This window comes from Triticum dicoccoides, chromosome 6A (genome assembly GCF_002162155.2).
Source record: "Triticum dicoccoides isolate Atlit2015 ecotype Zavitan chromosome 6A, WEW_v2.0, whole genome shotgun sequence".
NCBI classification, from domain to species: Eukaryota; Viridiplantae; Streptophyta; class Magnoliopsida; order Poales; family Poaceae; genus Triticum; species Triticum dicoccoides.
Window position 1 is genome coordinate 381,482,809 of NC_041390.1, and position 15,803 is coordinate 381,498,611.

The following is a 15,803-nucleotide window of genomic DNA, read 5'->3' on the forward strand; positions in this document are numbered from 1 at the left end:
CGGTGGGGCTAGGGCCTAGGGGTCGGGAGAGAGCAGGGGAGAAGGGGGAAACGGTGGCGTAGCTCACCGCGGTTGCAGTGGGCGTCGAAGCGGGCTCGGGGACGCGTCGGAGACGACGAATTTGACGGCGACGGTGGTCGGAGTCCGAAGAGGGGAACGGCGACGTGGCGGCGATGCAGGGCTTCCGGGGACCCGTGGAGCGGTGGGGAGGAAGAAGGAGTCGAGGCGGAGCTTCTGAGCTGGTCGGGGAAGCGAGGGGTGGTCGGAGACGGTGGCTAAGGCGAACGGCGGCGACGGTGAGCTTCGGCCGTGAGAGAGAGAGAGTGAGGGAGAGGAAGGAGAGAGCCGGGGAGAGTGAGAGAGAGCAGGGGGAATCGGGACGGGCTGCGGGCGTCGTCCACGCGGCCAGGAGGGCGTCGGCAAGCAGGAGGTGGCCGCGCGGCCGCGCGCGCGCGAGCACGCAGCAGCTTCGGGGCGAGGGGAGGAAGACGACGGGGAGCTACAGTGCTGGGCTGGGTCGGTTGCTGGCTGGGCCGGCCAGCTGGCTGGGCCGCACAGGTAAGTCTTCCCCTTTCTTTTCTGTTTTCTGTTTTTATTTCATATAACTGCAACTTTGTTGAATTAAATAAAATACCTAGGCAACTCCAAAAATCACCAAACTACTCCTGGTCCATAGTTGGATTATTTCCAACATGAAACATTTTAGTTTGGAGATATTTGAGCATTTAAATATTTTATATAATTTTAAATGCCCAAATTCAAATAATTATGATTTAATTCAAAACCCTAGGATGGCCTAGGAAAATGTGCACCACTTTTGGCAGAGGTTCTGAACCAAGGCAAAAATGATGGGCATTTTAGAAGGGCATTTCAGGTTCATTGAAAAATTATTTTAGTAAACCCTAGTTGGTTTCAGAGGGGACTGGGGGTTCTGTCATCCCCATTTCAAGTTTCTGATGAATGAGTAAACATGATGCAACACTCTAATGCATAACTAGCTAGGGTGTGACAAAATCACATAACTCATAATACAAATCGTTATTGAACATTAAGCGTGAGGACCCTACGGGTTCGAGAACTATGTAGACATGACCGAGACTCATCTATGATCAATAACCAATAACGGAACCAGGATGCTCATATTGGCTCCTACATATTCTACGAAGATCTTTATCGGTCAAACCGCATAACAACATACGTTGTTCCCTTTGTCATCGGTATGTTACTTGCCCAAGATTCAATCATCGGTATCATCATACCTAGTTCAATCTCGTTACAGGAAAGTCTCCTTACTCGTTCCGTAATGCATCATACCGCGACTAACTCATTAGTCACATTGCTTGCAAGGCTTATAGTGATGAGAATTACCGAGAGGGCCCAAAGATACCTCTTCGAAACACGGAGTGACAAATCCTAATATCGATCTATGCCAACTCAACAAACACCACCGGAGACACCTGTAGATCATCTTTATAATCACCCAGTTACTTGTGATGTTTGATAGCACACAAGGTGTTCCTCCGGTATTCGGGAGTTGCATAATCTCATAGTCAGAGGAACATGTATAAGTCATGAAGAAAGCAATAGCAATAAAACTAAACGATCATTATGCTAAGCTAATGGATGAGTCTTGTCCATCACATCATTCTCTAATGATGTGATCCCATTCATCAAATGACAACACATGTCTATGGTTAGGAAACTTAACCATCTTTGGTTAACGAGCTAGTCTAGTAGAGGCACACTAGGGACACTCTGTTTGTCTATGTATTCACACATGTACTAAGTTTCTGGTTAATACAATTCTAGCATGAATAATAAACATTTATCATGATATAAGGAAATATAAATAACAAATTTATTATTGCCTCTAGGGCATATTTCCTTCAGTGCCCACCTCAGTGGCCTCCTGCACCCCCTCTTCGCCCTATAAATTTCCAAATATTCCAAAAACCCTTGGGGTAACCTGAGATCAGAAGTTCCACCACCACAAGGCTCTGTAGCCATCGAAAACTAATCTAGACCCCGTTCTGGCACTCTGCCGGAGGGGGATATCATCAGCGGTGGCCATCTTCATCATCCCAGTGGCCACCATGATGAGGAGGGAGTAGTCCACCCTTGGGGATGAGGGTTTGTACCAGTAGCTACGTGTTTAATATCTCTCTCTCGCGTGTTCTTGAGATGTCACAATCTTGATGTATCGCGGGCTTTCTTAATATAGTCGGATCATATGGTGGTTTCCCCTCTGTATCTTGTTGTGATGAATTGAGTTTTTCCCTTCGAGATTTCGTTGTTATCGGATTGAATACTTTTATGGATTTGAGAGCACTTGATATATGTCTTGCATATGAATACTCATGGTGACAATGGGGTATCATATTGATTCACTTGATATGTGTTTTGGCACTCAACTCGCGGATTCCCGAGGTGACATTGGGGTAGTCTATGCATAGGTGTTGATGCACGTTCTTGTCTTTGTTTCTCCGGTAGAAATCTTGGGGCACTCTTTGAAGTTCTTTGTGTTGGATTGAGTATTATGAATATGAAATTATTTGGTGTTATTTTAGTACGAACTCTTGGATAGATTGATCGGAAAGAATAGCTTCGAGGTGGTTTAGTACCCTACAAATGATTTCTTCGTATGTTCTCCGCTAGATAGGAACTTTGGAGTGATTCTTCGTTGCACGTTGAGGGATGGTTATATGATCCAATTATATTAGCATTGTTGAGAGATTGCACTAGCGAAAGTACGGACTCTAGGCCTCATTTTCAAGCATTGCAATACCGTTTTTGCGCGCGTGTACTATTTGCTACCTTGCCGTTTTTATTTATTCAGATTATAAAAAAATATTTCTACCATCCATATCACACTTTTATCACCATCTCTTCGCCGAACTAATGCACCTATACAATTTGCCATTGTATTAGGTGTGTTGGGGACACAAGAGACTTATTATTATTTGGTTGCAGGGTTGTTTGAGAGAGACCATCTTCATCCTACGCCTCCCACGGATTGATAAACCTTAGGTCATCCACTTGAGGGAAAATTACTATTGTCCTACAAAACTTTGTGCTTGGAGGCCCAACATGTGTCTACAAGAATAAAATTGCGTAGTAGACATTAAGCGCCTCGTCGAGCACACAAAGAGATTTACCGCCGCATGGCCGCGGCACACGCCACCTCAGAGGCGAGGAATTAGGAGATCTACAAGGAGAACCACCGCTTTGAGAGGGGTCGTCTGGAGCGACAGAGGGTGTTCGAGGTGAGCGTCGCTGAAGGTGCGGCAGCGGCAGGCACCATATTGCAGTTGTCCAGCTCGTCGGTAGGCTCCTCCTCCTCTGCCTCTTACTGAGCGCGCTTGGCAGAGGAGAGGCTGCCGGAAGTAGTACAAAGCCCATCCGTAGTAGTAGTATTTAGGGGCTATTTTGTTCAGTTCATCTGACTATAGATGTGGTGGAACTGTACAACGTACTTAAAATTAGCTAGTATATATAGTTGAACTAGCTATTTCAGTACGTGGTTGGCAACAATTGGGGAAAAGTTTGGTCAGTTCAGCTGTCGAGTTGAACTGTTTGTATAAAGAACAACTGCTTAATCTATGAATGAAATCTATGCTTAATTACTGAATTTTAGTTCCAAAAATTAGATAGTGCTAGTGATTTTTAGCTGCATATTTTGACAAATCACAGTGTTACAAGGTTGACAAATGGCAATGTTACTAGATCAACAAATGTCAATCTTTCCAGTTTGACAAATGGAAACATACCCAATATGACAGATGCAAATCTTACCAAATTGTTTGTACGTGGTTGCACACAGGTCATCCAAAACAACCGTTTGCATTGATGGGATGTACAAATCCTGCTCGACACATTTTCTCTTGGCTTAGCACCGAAGTATGGCTTTGCATACCGTATTCAATCCGAACCATTTGCTTTGAAGAGATGCACAAATCCTACATTGCGAATTTTCCCTTGACTTAAGGGGGGGGGACCATAGCTCTCACTTTGCATATGGGTGTTCTATCTAAAACGTTTGCGATCAAGAGCTGCACAAATCCTGCTCGACATATTTTCCCTTGGCTTCCTGGGGAAGCTGTCGGTTTGCATACGGGTGTTCTAACTAAAATGTTTGTGATGAGTGTTTTATATTTTAAAACCATTGAATTTTTTTTCAAAATGAAATCGTTTGATAAGTATGTACATTAAGAGAGAAAAACACAAGTTCGTTCAAACCATATCTTTGATTCAGTCACACTACGAATTTATATTCATATGATCGAGATACAGTATCAACCCCCCCCCCCAAAAAAAACTATTTTCGGCGCTGGCGGAGGTGGCATGCCGCGCCGTCGATGTCGTTGTCGCCCTCCGGGACACCGTTGTTGAAGTCTTCAAGGCAACACAAAATGTTCTTGATTTGGAAACAAACACCATGTTGTCGTGCGATCGATGGGCGGGGCGTGGGAGGACGGCAACTGGCGACGTTGAGAGGTAGCGGTCGACGTCGACGTCCCATGCCGTTGAGGGGGCGCACACATGGGCACGGGCGTGGCGGGTGCAGCCAAACACACGGGGACCAGCACCGCAATGGGTGGAGGGCGCATATGGGCACAGGCATGGGCGCTTGTGCTGGCATGTACATGAGCTCATGCGGGCCTGCGAGACCTCGCTGACGTCCATGACTTCCAGCTCTGCGATAATGCTCGGCGACCAACCCGTCAATGCTACGGGGATGGTCCCTGGCACGGGTGTCGGAATGGGAGCTGGGACAGGAGCGGGGGCAGAAACCGCCGCGGCCAGCTCGTTCAGGGCCATGTCCATGAGGCTCTATTCCTCCTTATTTTCTATCTCCTCAGGCTCGGAGTCGACTTCACCAAACTTGAAGACTAGTGGCAGATGATCCTTCTACACCATGGCGTTGGTAGAGGTCCGCGAGAGGGAGGGGAATGGGAGGCGAACAGTAAGGCCGCCCGTATTAAACAATGGCTCGGGCACCATTAATGGAGAGGATGCGAGCAAGGCGAGCGACCATGAAAGTAAAAGGGCTCTCTTCCCAGTGAGCATGCGCAACTTACAACTCGCACGCTTCCCGGTGAGCCCGCGCATTGGAGGACAGCTTGCATGCCTCTCGGTCAGCCTGCGCACCGGACTGTGCTCGCACGCCTCCCGTTCAGTCAAGCAGCTGTCCTCATGGCACCTCTTATAGCCATTAAAACCAAGACATGTGGTGTCACATGAATGGTTAACATAACGCACATGATTTGAATTATAGAAATGTTTGAGATATTAAAGTGGCAGCCATTTTTTCAAAATGCCTTTGTTGGCTGTTATTCGAGTGCGCCTTCTCTCAAAATGGACACGAAAAATACCACATCATGTCAGGTGCCATTCCATGATAGCATGCCAAGTTTTATGAATTTCAGAGGAGTTTTGGATTTACTAGAATTTAAAAACAAAGCATCTCAATGTTTTGCCGGCAATCAACAGTGCCCTGGTGTTTGAAATTCATTCCCATTTCTTGCATGGGACCTAAGCATGCACCCAAGGACACACGTTTCATATGTTAACCCATTTTTCTACACTAGAGCATGTGCATGTAGTTCAAATTTGAATTATGCACATAAAATGCCTAGAAAACCCAATTGATGTATAAAATGTCCAAGCGAACCCCGAAAAATCCCAAAAATTGACACAACACTCCTGTCGTTCTTTGTTGACACTAAATTTTTTTTGAAAGTAAGAAGAGGCAACTGATATCGTTTCATCCCCAAGGGTGGCACATTCCCTCCCGAAACCATCAGATGGTTGTGAGAAGCTCTAGTTTGCGAGAACCTTATACCCAAACCTGCCCCAAATGGGACAATTTTCTTACCACAACATGTTGATGCCGCTCCATGATAGCATGTCAAGTTTCATGAACTTTAGGTGAGTTTTGGATTTACTAGAATTTAAAAACCATGTATCTCAATGTTTGCGGCCGAGCGACGGTGGCAAGGTGTTTGATATTCATTCCTATTTCTTGCATGGGACCTAAGAATGCAGCCAAGGACACATATTTGATTTTTCAAACAATTTACATGCACTGGAGCATGTGCCTATAGTTCAAATTTGAAATATGCACATAAATGCATAGAAAACTCAGTTACTATATAAATATATCCAAACGAGCCCCAAAAAATTCCTAAATTAACACAACACTCATGTTGTTCTATTTTGACACTAGAAAAAAATGAAATCAAGAAGAGGCAACGGATATCGTTTCGTCCAGAAAGGTGAAACATTCTCTATCATAACCATGAGGCTTGTTGTGAGAAGCTCTGGTTTGTGAGAAGCTTATATACCCCAACCTGCCCCAAATGGTACAATATTTTTACCACTGCTTGTTGATGCCGTTCCATGCTAGCATGTCAAGTTTCATAAATTTCAGACGTGTTTTCGATTTACTAGAATTTAAAAACCATGTATCTCAATGTTAGCGGCCGAGCGACGGTGGCAAGGTGTTTGACATTCATTCTCAAATCTTGCATGGGACTTAAGCATGTAACCAAGGACACACATTCCAATTTTGAACCCATTTATATGCACTGGAGCATGTGCATGTAGTTCAAATTTGAATTATGCACATGAATGCATAGAAAACTCAGTTCATGTATAAAAATGTCCAAGCGAACCCCGAAAAATCCCAAAAATTGACAGAACACTCGTGTTGTTCTATGTTGACATGAGAAAAATTTTGAAAGTAAGAAGAAGCAACGGATATCGTTTCGTCCCCCAAGGTGACACGTTCCCTACCGAAACCATCAGGCTTGTTGTGAGAGAAGCTCTGGTTTGCGAGAAGCTTATACCCAAACCTGCCCCAAATGGGACAATATTTTTACCATGGCATGTCGATGCCGTTCCATGATATCATGTCAAGTTTCATGAATTTCAGACGAGTTTTCGATTTACTAGAATTTTAAAACCATGTATCTCAATGTTAGTGGCCAAGCGACAGTTTCATGGTGTTTGACATTCATTCTCATTTCTTGCATGGGACATAAGCATAAACCCATGAACACATATATGATTTTACAATCCATGTTGGTGCACCGGAGCATGTGCATGTAGTTTAATTTTGAATTGTGTACCTGGCTAGAAAACCAATTTAATGTATAAAATGTCCAAACAAACCCCGAATAAATCCAAATTTTTTATGACACACATATAGTTGCATGTTCATTGCAGATAAAAGTTCTAGCAATTCAAACACCGTCCATTGCCGCTGTGACCCCATTATGTAATTCAAATCAAGTAGATCCAACATAGTTTATTATCACCAACTGTGTGAGATGCAGTACAAAATATCCCAGAGCACCGTCGGTGTATCATACGCCTATGGATTACGCGAGAAGGTGCATTGTCTACAGTCCACAGCCGGCGTGTCAAGCACACTAGCGCGCTCCCAAAATATTATTTCACTGTTCAATCATCGCCGGTGAAAGATGGGGATGTGGACCCGCGTCATGAGGGCAACTTCGGTGTCCCACTTCAGCGAGAGCGCGGCCGCAACCGCCATGCGCGTGCTAACAAGGTGCATGAGCGCGGCCACAATCTACAACCAGGCGACCAAGGCAGCCCAAACGGCCGCTATTGCTTCTCAGGTGGCGGCAGCAACAACTGCCTCGGGGATAGCAACTGGCGAGAGCCGCACAATAGCTGTCCATTCTGCAGCGGTGGCCTTAGCCTCGATGGAGGCAGCCCACGACCATGTCGAGGCCGCCCACGCCCAACTCATGGCGGTCACTGCACAAATCGAACGAAGCTTCTTTGATAATAGTCGGCAACCCATGGCCGAAGAGTTGGTAATCGCCGAGAGCATTCGAGTAGCCGTCCATTCCTCCGCCGCATACCTTGCCACGATGGAGCCCGTCCAAGCCCATATCGCGGACGCCCACGCCCAGCTCATGGCGGCCTTTTCGAAAGAGATGTAGGACGCAGATGGCGAGATGCTTGCCGAGTATGGTGCGATGGATTCCATGGAGCCCCTTCCCCAGGAGATCGTCGGACGTGAGCTGGACATGGAGGGGGCGGCGGAGATCGACGAGCACCAGCCGTAGTAGTACTCTTTGTTTTGTTTAATTAAGAGCGTCTGTCTTTAATTTGTTAGAGTAATATTTAGGTCAGCTAGCTCTGTTTAGTTGTTGAACTTGCTTGATTAAGAAGTGTGGGTGTGCTGTAGTCTCCTTTGTGTACCCAAATTATGCAATGACATGGATGACCACTGTAACCAGGGAAATTCGAACCAAAATTTTTGACGTTCAAACTCATCACACACGGGTTAAGCTATCTAAAGCGTTTGGGGTATTCACATATTGTACACAGTTTTGAATAAGGGACTGTGTCTAATGACACTTTGCGTGCCAATTTTTTTGCTGAACCGATTCAAAATTTCCGGCTTCCATGGAAATATCTACCTCCTCGCCCCCCTTACCAAAAGCCACATTTCCCCTATTTCCGCCTTCCTTTCAAAGTTGAAACCTTCACTCCTTGCTTGCAGCGCCGCCTCCTCGCTGGCGACCCTCCTTCACGCTGCTCGGCCTCATCTATCCAGGCAGGTAATCCACACCCGACCCCCATCCTCCTCCTCCTTCCACATCCCACATGCCTCGACCGCCGGCGCGACACCTTCCACCCAAATCACTGACCCCTCCACCAAATAAGCTTCGCCCTAAGCCATGGTGCACGCAGTATAGCCAGGAGCTCAAGGAGCATTTGGTAGCGGAGAAGCAAATCGCGGCCGCACACGCGGATGAGGTCGCGATAGCTGTCATTCGTGCCGACCCCCAGATCTTGGAGGAGCACCTTGCCATTTGCTAGCTACGCCGGTTAAGCATGCTCGGATTACCCGTTGCGTGTGCTGCTACTGCCTTTCCTTAACAAATTCTAGTGAGTTGTGCTATCTAATTTTACCATGCAATTTGTTGCTATAGTGTATATGTACTGAAGTGTGGTGCTCACTTATTAACTATTTAGTTAATTAGTCGTCGTCTTCAGTTAACTATTTTGTTCAATTCTGCAAATGTGATGTTCAATTCTTTAGGCTGCAATTTTGTATTGTCTTCCATGTGAGAAATAAAACGAATTTATCTTTACAAAATACATGAGAAACGAATACAATTGCTATATTTCTAAGTTGTTAAGCATGCTTGGTTTGGTTAACTATCTGATCTTCTAGTATGTTATACATTATGCAATGTGGTTCTCAGTTAACGTTTGGTCCATTTATTGTGGTGTTTAGTTAACTATTTGGTTCAATTCTGCAATGCGATGATCAATAGTTGTGGGTGCATTCTGTTATTGTCTACCATGTGAGAAGTAAATCAAATTTGGCTATACTAAATACATGAGAAACAAATACAATTGCTATATTTCCAAGTTGTTAAGCATGCTTGGTTTGGTTAACTGTCTGATCTTCTACTAGGAGTATGTTATATTGTGCAATGTGGTGCTCAGTTAACATTTTGTTCATTTGTTGTGATGTTTAGTTAGCTGTTTGGTGCAATTCTGCAATGCGATGTTCAATTGTTGTGGGTGCATTTTGTTATTGTATACCAAGTGAGGAATAAATTGTATTTGGCTGTACTAAATACATAAGAAACAAATACAATTGCTATATTTCCAAGTTGTTAAGCATGCTTGGTTTGGTTAACTGTCTGGTCTTCTATTAGGAGTATGTTATATTGTGCAATGTGGTGCTCAGTTAATGTTTGGTTCATTTTTTGTGGTGTTTATTAACTGCTTGGTTCAATTCTGCAATGCGATGTCCAATTGTCGTGGGTATAATTTTGTATTGTTGTGCATGTGAGGAATAAATCGAATTTGGCTGCACTTAATACATGAGAAACATATACAAGTGCTACATTTCCTAGTTCTTAATCATGCTTGGTTTGGATAAATGAGTTTTCCATGTGGATTGAATTAATCTGACGAATCTGCAATGTGCTTAGTTTTCATCAACATATTTTACTAATAGCATGCGAACCCTCACTTAACCTGATGACTAACTACCTTATATGTGTTGCAGGAAAACAATGGGAAGCATCAAGGTTTATAATCAAGGTTAGCACGTGCATGGTCCATTTTCTAATAGCACATTATTGTGCAACTGCAGGAACCATTCTAATATTTAGGTTTTTAACAATTTGGTCTTGCACATGTAGGTCATGCTGTTAGAGGTTTTGACCCACTTTTCGACCCTTTTTGCATATGGGGAAATGAGTTGTCCATGAATATCAATCAAGTCAAGAAACTCAGAAAGATTGTTAGGATAAAGAAATTGGCGACAAAAAACAACAAGATCTTTGTCTGCACAGTAAAGAAGACACCAGTTCACTACATGATGGTACTAACTATTATGTCTTGCCTTTTTTAATTCCTTTTCCCCATTTCCAATATAGAGAAGATATTTATGCACATCCTTGTTTTCAGGCCTTTCCAATGCAGTTCACTGATGATTACCTTTCAAACCACCTGTATAGTCAAGAGGCGAGGAAGGTTTTCATACAACACACACGGTTCAATATTGAAGTGTTCCTGAAGAGGATGAAGGATGGACGGTCAATCATCCATAGGCACTGGCCTAAAGTTGCAAAGACCTTCAACATCAATGAAGGCTCAATATTCGCCTTCTACTTCAGCAATTTTCCAGATGAGATGCATCTGTCTATGTACTGTCTATGATGCTAATCTCGAAAGGTTCTAGATGTTGCATGTGAAACTTGGTGCTGGTGCAGTTGTGTAATGGGGTAGCTGAGTGCTGAAGCTATATCATGTTGTACTCTGATGTATTTCAATTATGAAATCCCGCTTCCTTAATATAGAAATGAAATATATTATTGATACGTCCATTTTGCATCATGCTTTTATATCGATATTTATTGCATTATGGGCTTCTATTACATAGTATGTCACAATACTTATGCCTATTCTCTCTTATTTTACAAGGTTTACATAAAGAGGGAGAATGCTGGCAGTTGGGATTCTGGGCTAGAAAAGGAGCAAATATTAGAGACCTATTCTGCACAACTCCAAAAGTCCTGAAACTTCACGGAAGATGTTTTCCAAATATATAAAAATACTGAGAGCAAGAACTTCACCAGGGGGCCACACCCTACCCACGAGGGTGGGGGGTGCGCACTACCCCCCTGGGTGCGCCCCCTCCTCGTGGGCCCCCTGGTGGCCCTCCGGTGGCCATCTTCTGCTATATGGAGTCTTTCGATGGGAAAAAAATCATAAGCCATCTTTTCGGACGAAACTCCACCGCCACGAGGCGGAACCTTGGCGGAACCAATCTAGGGCTCTGGCGGAGCTGTTCTGCCGGGGAAACTTCCCTCTCAGAGGGGGAAATCATCGCCATCGTCATCACCAACGCTCCTCTCAACGGGAGAGGGCAATCTCCATCAACATCTTCATCAGCACCCTCTCATCTCAAAACCCTAGTTCACCTCTTGTATCCAATTCTTGTCTCCAAGTCCAGGATTGGTGCTAGTAGGTTCCTAGTAGTGTTAATTACTCCTTGTAGTTGATGCTAGTTGGTTTAATTGGTGGAAGATCATATGTTCAGATCCTATATGCATATTAATACCCCTCTGATTATGAACATGTTTATGCTTTGTGAGTAGTTACTTTTGTTCCCGAGGACATGAGAGAAGTCTTGCTATTAGTAGTCATATGAATTTGGTATTCGTTCGATATTTTGATGAGATGTATGTTGTCTCTCCTCTAGTTGTGTTATGTGAACGTTGACTACATGACACTTCACCATTATTTGGGCCTAGAGGAAGGCATTGGGAAGTAATAAGTAGATGATGGGTTGCTAGAGTGACAGAAGCTTAAACCCTAGTTTATGCGTTGCTTCGTAAGGGGCTGATTTGGATCCATATGTTTCATGCTATGGTTAGGTTTACCTTAATACTTTTGTTGTAGTTGCGGATGCTTGCAATAGAGGTTAATCATAAGTGGGATGCTTGTCCAAGTAAGGGCAGTACCCAAGCACCGGTCCACCCACATACCAAATTATCAAAGTACCGAACGCGAATCATATGAGCGTGATGAAAACTAGCTTGACGATATTCCCATGTGTCCTCGGGAGCGCTTTACATCTTATAAGAGTTTGTCCAGGCTTGTCCTTTGCTACAAACAGGATTGGGCCACCTTGATGCACCTTATTTACTTTTGTTACTTGTTGCTCGTTACAAATTATCTTATCACAAAACTATATGTTACCACTTATTTCAGTACTTGCAGAGAATACCTTGCTGGAAACCGCTTATCATTTCCTTCTGCTCCTCGTTGGGTTCGACACTCTTACTTATCGAAAGGACTACGATAGATCCCCTATACTTGTGGGTCATCAAGACTCTTTTCTGGCGCCGTTGCCGGGGAGTGAAGCGCCTTTGGTAGGTGGAATTTGGTAAGGAAAAATTTATATAGTGTTGTGAAATTTACTGTCACTTGTTACCATGGAAAGTAATCCTCTGAGGGGCTTGTTCGGGGTATCTTCACCCCGACCAGTAGAGCAAAGAGTTGCTCCTCAACCTACTAAACCTACAGAAAATTAAAATGAAAATGAAAATGCTTGCTTTGAAGTTCCTTCGGGTATGATAGAAAAACTGCTAGCTAATCCTTTTTAGGAGATGGAACAAAACATCCTGATGAACATCTAATATATGTGGATGAAGTTTGTGGATTATTTAAGCTTGCAGGTGTACCTGGAGATTTTGTTAAGATGAAGGTCTTCCCTTTATCTTTGAGGGGAGATGCATCGACATGGTATAGGCCATGTGATGATATGAGGTCTTGGAATTACAAACGATTGAAATTGGAATTTCATCAGAAGTTTTATCCTATGCATCTTGTTCATCGTGATCGCAATTATATATATAATTTTTGCCCTCGCGAAGGAGAAAGCATCGCTCAAGCTTGGGGGAGGCTTAAATCAATGTTATAGTCATGCCCCAATCATGAGCTCTCAAGAGAAATGATTATTCAAAATTTTTATGCTCGACTTTCTGGTAACAATCGTACCATGCTTGATACTTCTTGTGCTGGCTCTTTTATGGTGAAGACTATTGAATTCAAATGGGATTTATTAGAAAGAATTAAACGCAACTCTGAAGATTGGGACCTCGACAATGGTAAGGAGTCAGGTATGACACCTAGTTTTGATTGTGTTAAATCTTTTATGGATACCGATATTTTCCGTAAATTTAGCACTAAGGGCCTGTTCTGAACCCCTCCAACTTCACAAAACTTCACGTATCCAGCTTCTCAAATTAGCTTCTCGCTCCATCTAGCGAATATCATCCGTTTTGCACCGAGGGTAGCTTCTCCTATCGCCACATTCGGCTGGCAGCCCAGTTGTGGAGAGAGTTGGCCCGTTCAGCGCTATTTTTGGCCCGCTGGAACCAGCCCAGTTCGGGATGCAAGCTCGTGCGACGTGGCTCTCGCATCAATGGCGTCGCCGCATCGGGTTGGGCGAGCTCACTGCTCCTAGCTGGCGGCGAGGAAACTACTTCGAAGGAACGGGATTCGGAGGGGAAGAGGTTGGGATGGCCCGATCTGCCGGTGGAGAGATCGCCAGGCTGCGACAGGGGGAATCAGGCATGGTGGCGGACTGGCGGTGCTAAACTGCGGTAGGGTTACGGGAGGGAAAACTGTCGAGGGAGATGGGCGTGCGTAGCGATTGGGGTGAGATCTAGGTCAGAAGCGTACCATTCGGTGGGGGACGGCTGAACCATTTTCTTGGTGGTGGCACTCGGTCATAAATATGGGAAACTCCTCCTTCTTGTTTTTCTAGAGCTGGGATTTTGGTGCTTCGCCTTTCTACACTAGAGTCCGGGTTAGCTTCTCGACTCCAGCTTCTCGTAGCTCAGGCGTTCGGCTCAGCTTCGCACCAGGATTTTGTGAAGTTAGGAGCTGGAGAGATTCAGAACAGGCCCTAAATATGGACTTGACTCTGAGATAGTAGCTTCTTTCTGTGAATCTTTTGCTGCCTATGTTGATCTCCCCAAGGAGAAGTGGTTTAAATATCATCCTCCCATAGAAGTAAAAGTAGCTGCACCTATTTAAGTTGAAGAAAAGACTATCACTTATAATGATCCTATTGTTCCTACTTCTTATGTTAAGAAACCACCTTTCCCTGTTAGGATAAAGGATCATGCTAAAGCTTCAGCTGTAGTTCGTAAAAGCAATATTAAAACATATACACCTCCTGAGCAAGTTAAAGTTGAACCTAATATTTCTATCGTTAAAGATCTCTGCTTTGATAATATTGATGGGCATGTTATTCATTTCTGTGATGAAACTACTAGAATTGCTAAACCCCGTGATAAAGATAAACCTAGACCTGTGGTAGGCATGCCTGTTATTTCTGTTAAAATAGGAGATCATTGTTATCATGTCTTATGTGATATGGGTGCTAGTGCTAGTGCAATACCTATTAGTCTTTATAGAGAAATTACGCATGATATTACACCTGTTGAGTTAGAAGAAATTGATGTTACAATTAAATTTGGCAATAGAGATACTATTTCACCGATGGGAATTGTTAGAGATGTTGAAGTCTTGTGTGGGAAAACTAAATATCCTACTGATTTTCTTGTTCTTGGTTCCCTAGAAGATAGCTTTTGTCCCATTATATTTGGTAGACCCTTCTTAAATACTGTTAATGCTACCATAGATTGTAAAATAGATGTTGTTACTATCGGTTTAGATGATATGACTCATGAATTTAATTTTTCTAAATTTAGTAGACAACACCGAGAAGAAGAATTACCTAGTAAGGATGAAATTATTGGTCTTGCTTCTATTGCCGTACCTTCTAGTGATCCTTTAGAACAATACTTGCTAGACCATGAAAATGATATGTTTATGAATGAAAGAAGGGAATTAGATGAAGTATTCTTTAAATAGGAACCTATTCTGAAAAACAATTTACCTGTTGAAATCCTAGGGGATCCACCAACACCCAAGGGTGATCCCGTGTGATCCCGTGTTTGAGCTTAAATCGTTACCTGATACTCTTAAATATGCTTATCTATACCGCCCCGAGACCGATGTGCCAGGTGTCCTCCAGTTATTCGCTGTTGTTGCCTTATCTTTGCTTGCGTGTCATGCATCTCATATCATGTCATCATGTGCATCGCATTTGCATACGTGTTCGTCTCATGCATCCGAGCTTTTTCCCCGTTGTCCATTTTGCAATCCGGCGCTCCTATGTCACCCGGTGTCCCTTTCTGCCTCTTTTCGTGTGCGGGTATTAAACGTTTTCGGATTTGACCGAGACTTGTCTTGCGGCCTTGGTTTACTACCGGCAGACCGCCTGTCAAGTTTCGTACCATTTGGACTTCGTTTGATACTCCAGCGGTTAACCGAGGGATCGAAAAGGCCTCGTGTGTGTTGCAGCCCAACACCCTTCCAAAGTGGCCCAAAACCCACCTAAACCTCCTCCATCCTCTCAGTCGTTCAATCACGATCGCGTGATCGAAAACCGCACTCCATTTGGAGCTTCCTAGCCTCCTCTACCTCTATATATAGATCCCTTTCGCGAAATCCGGACGAAACCCTAGTCTCCTCCCTCTCCACGCGCCGCTGGATGAAACCTCGCCGGCCGGACACATCCGCTTCGACCGCCAGCGCCACGTGTCGTGACGCGATTGGCCGCCGCCCCGCGCCCACATCGCCGCCCCGGAGAGCCCAAGCCGGGCCCTCCCGTGGCCCATCCGGCCGCGCCCCGCGCTGCATCTCTCCTTCACGCGCGC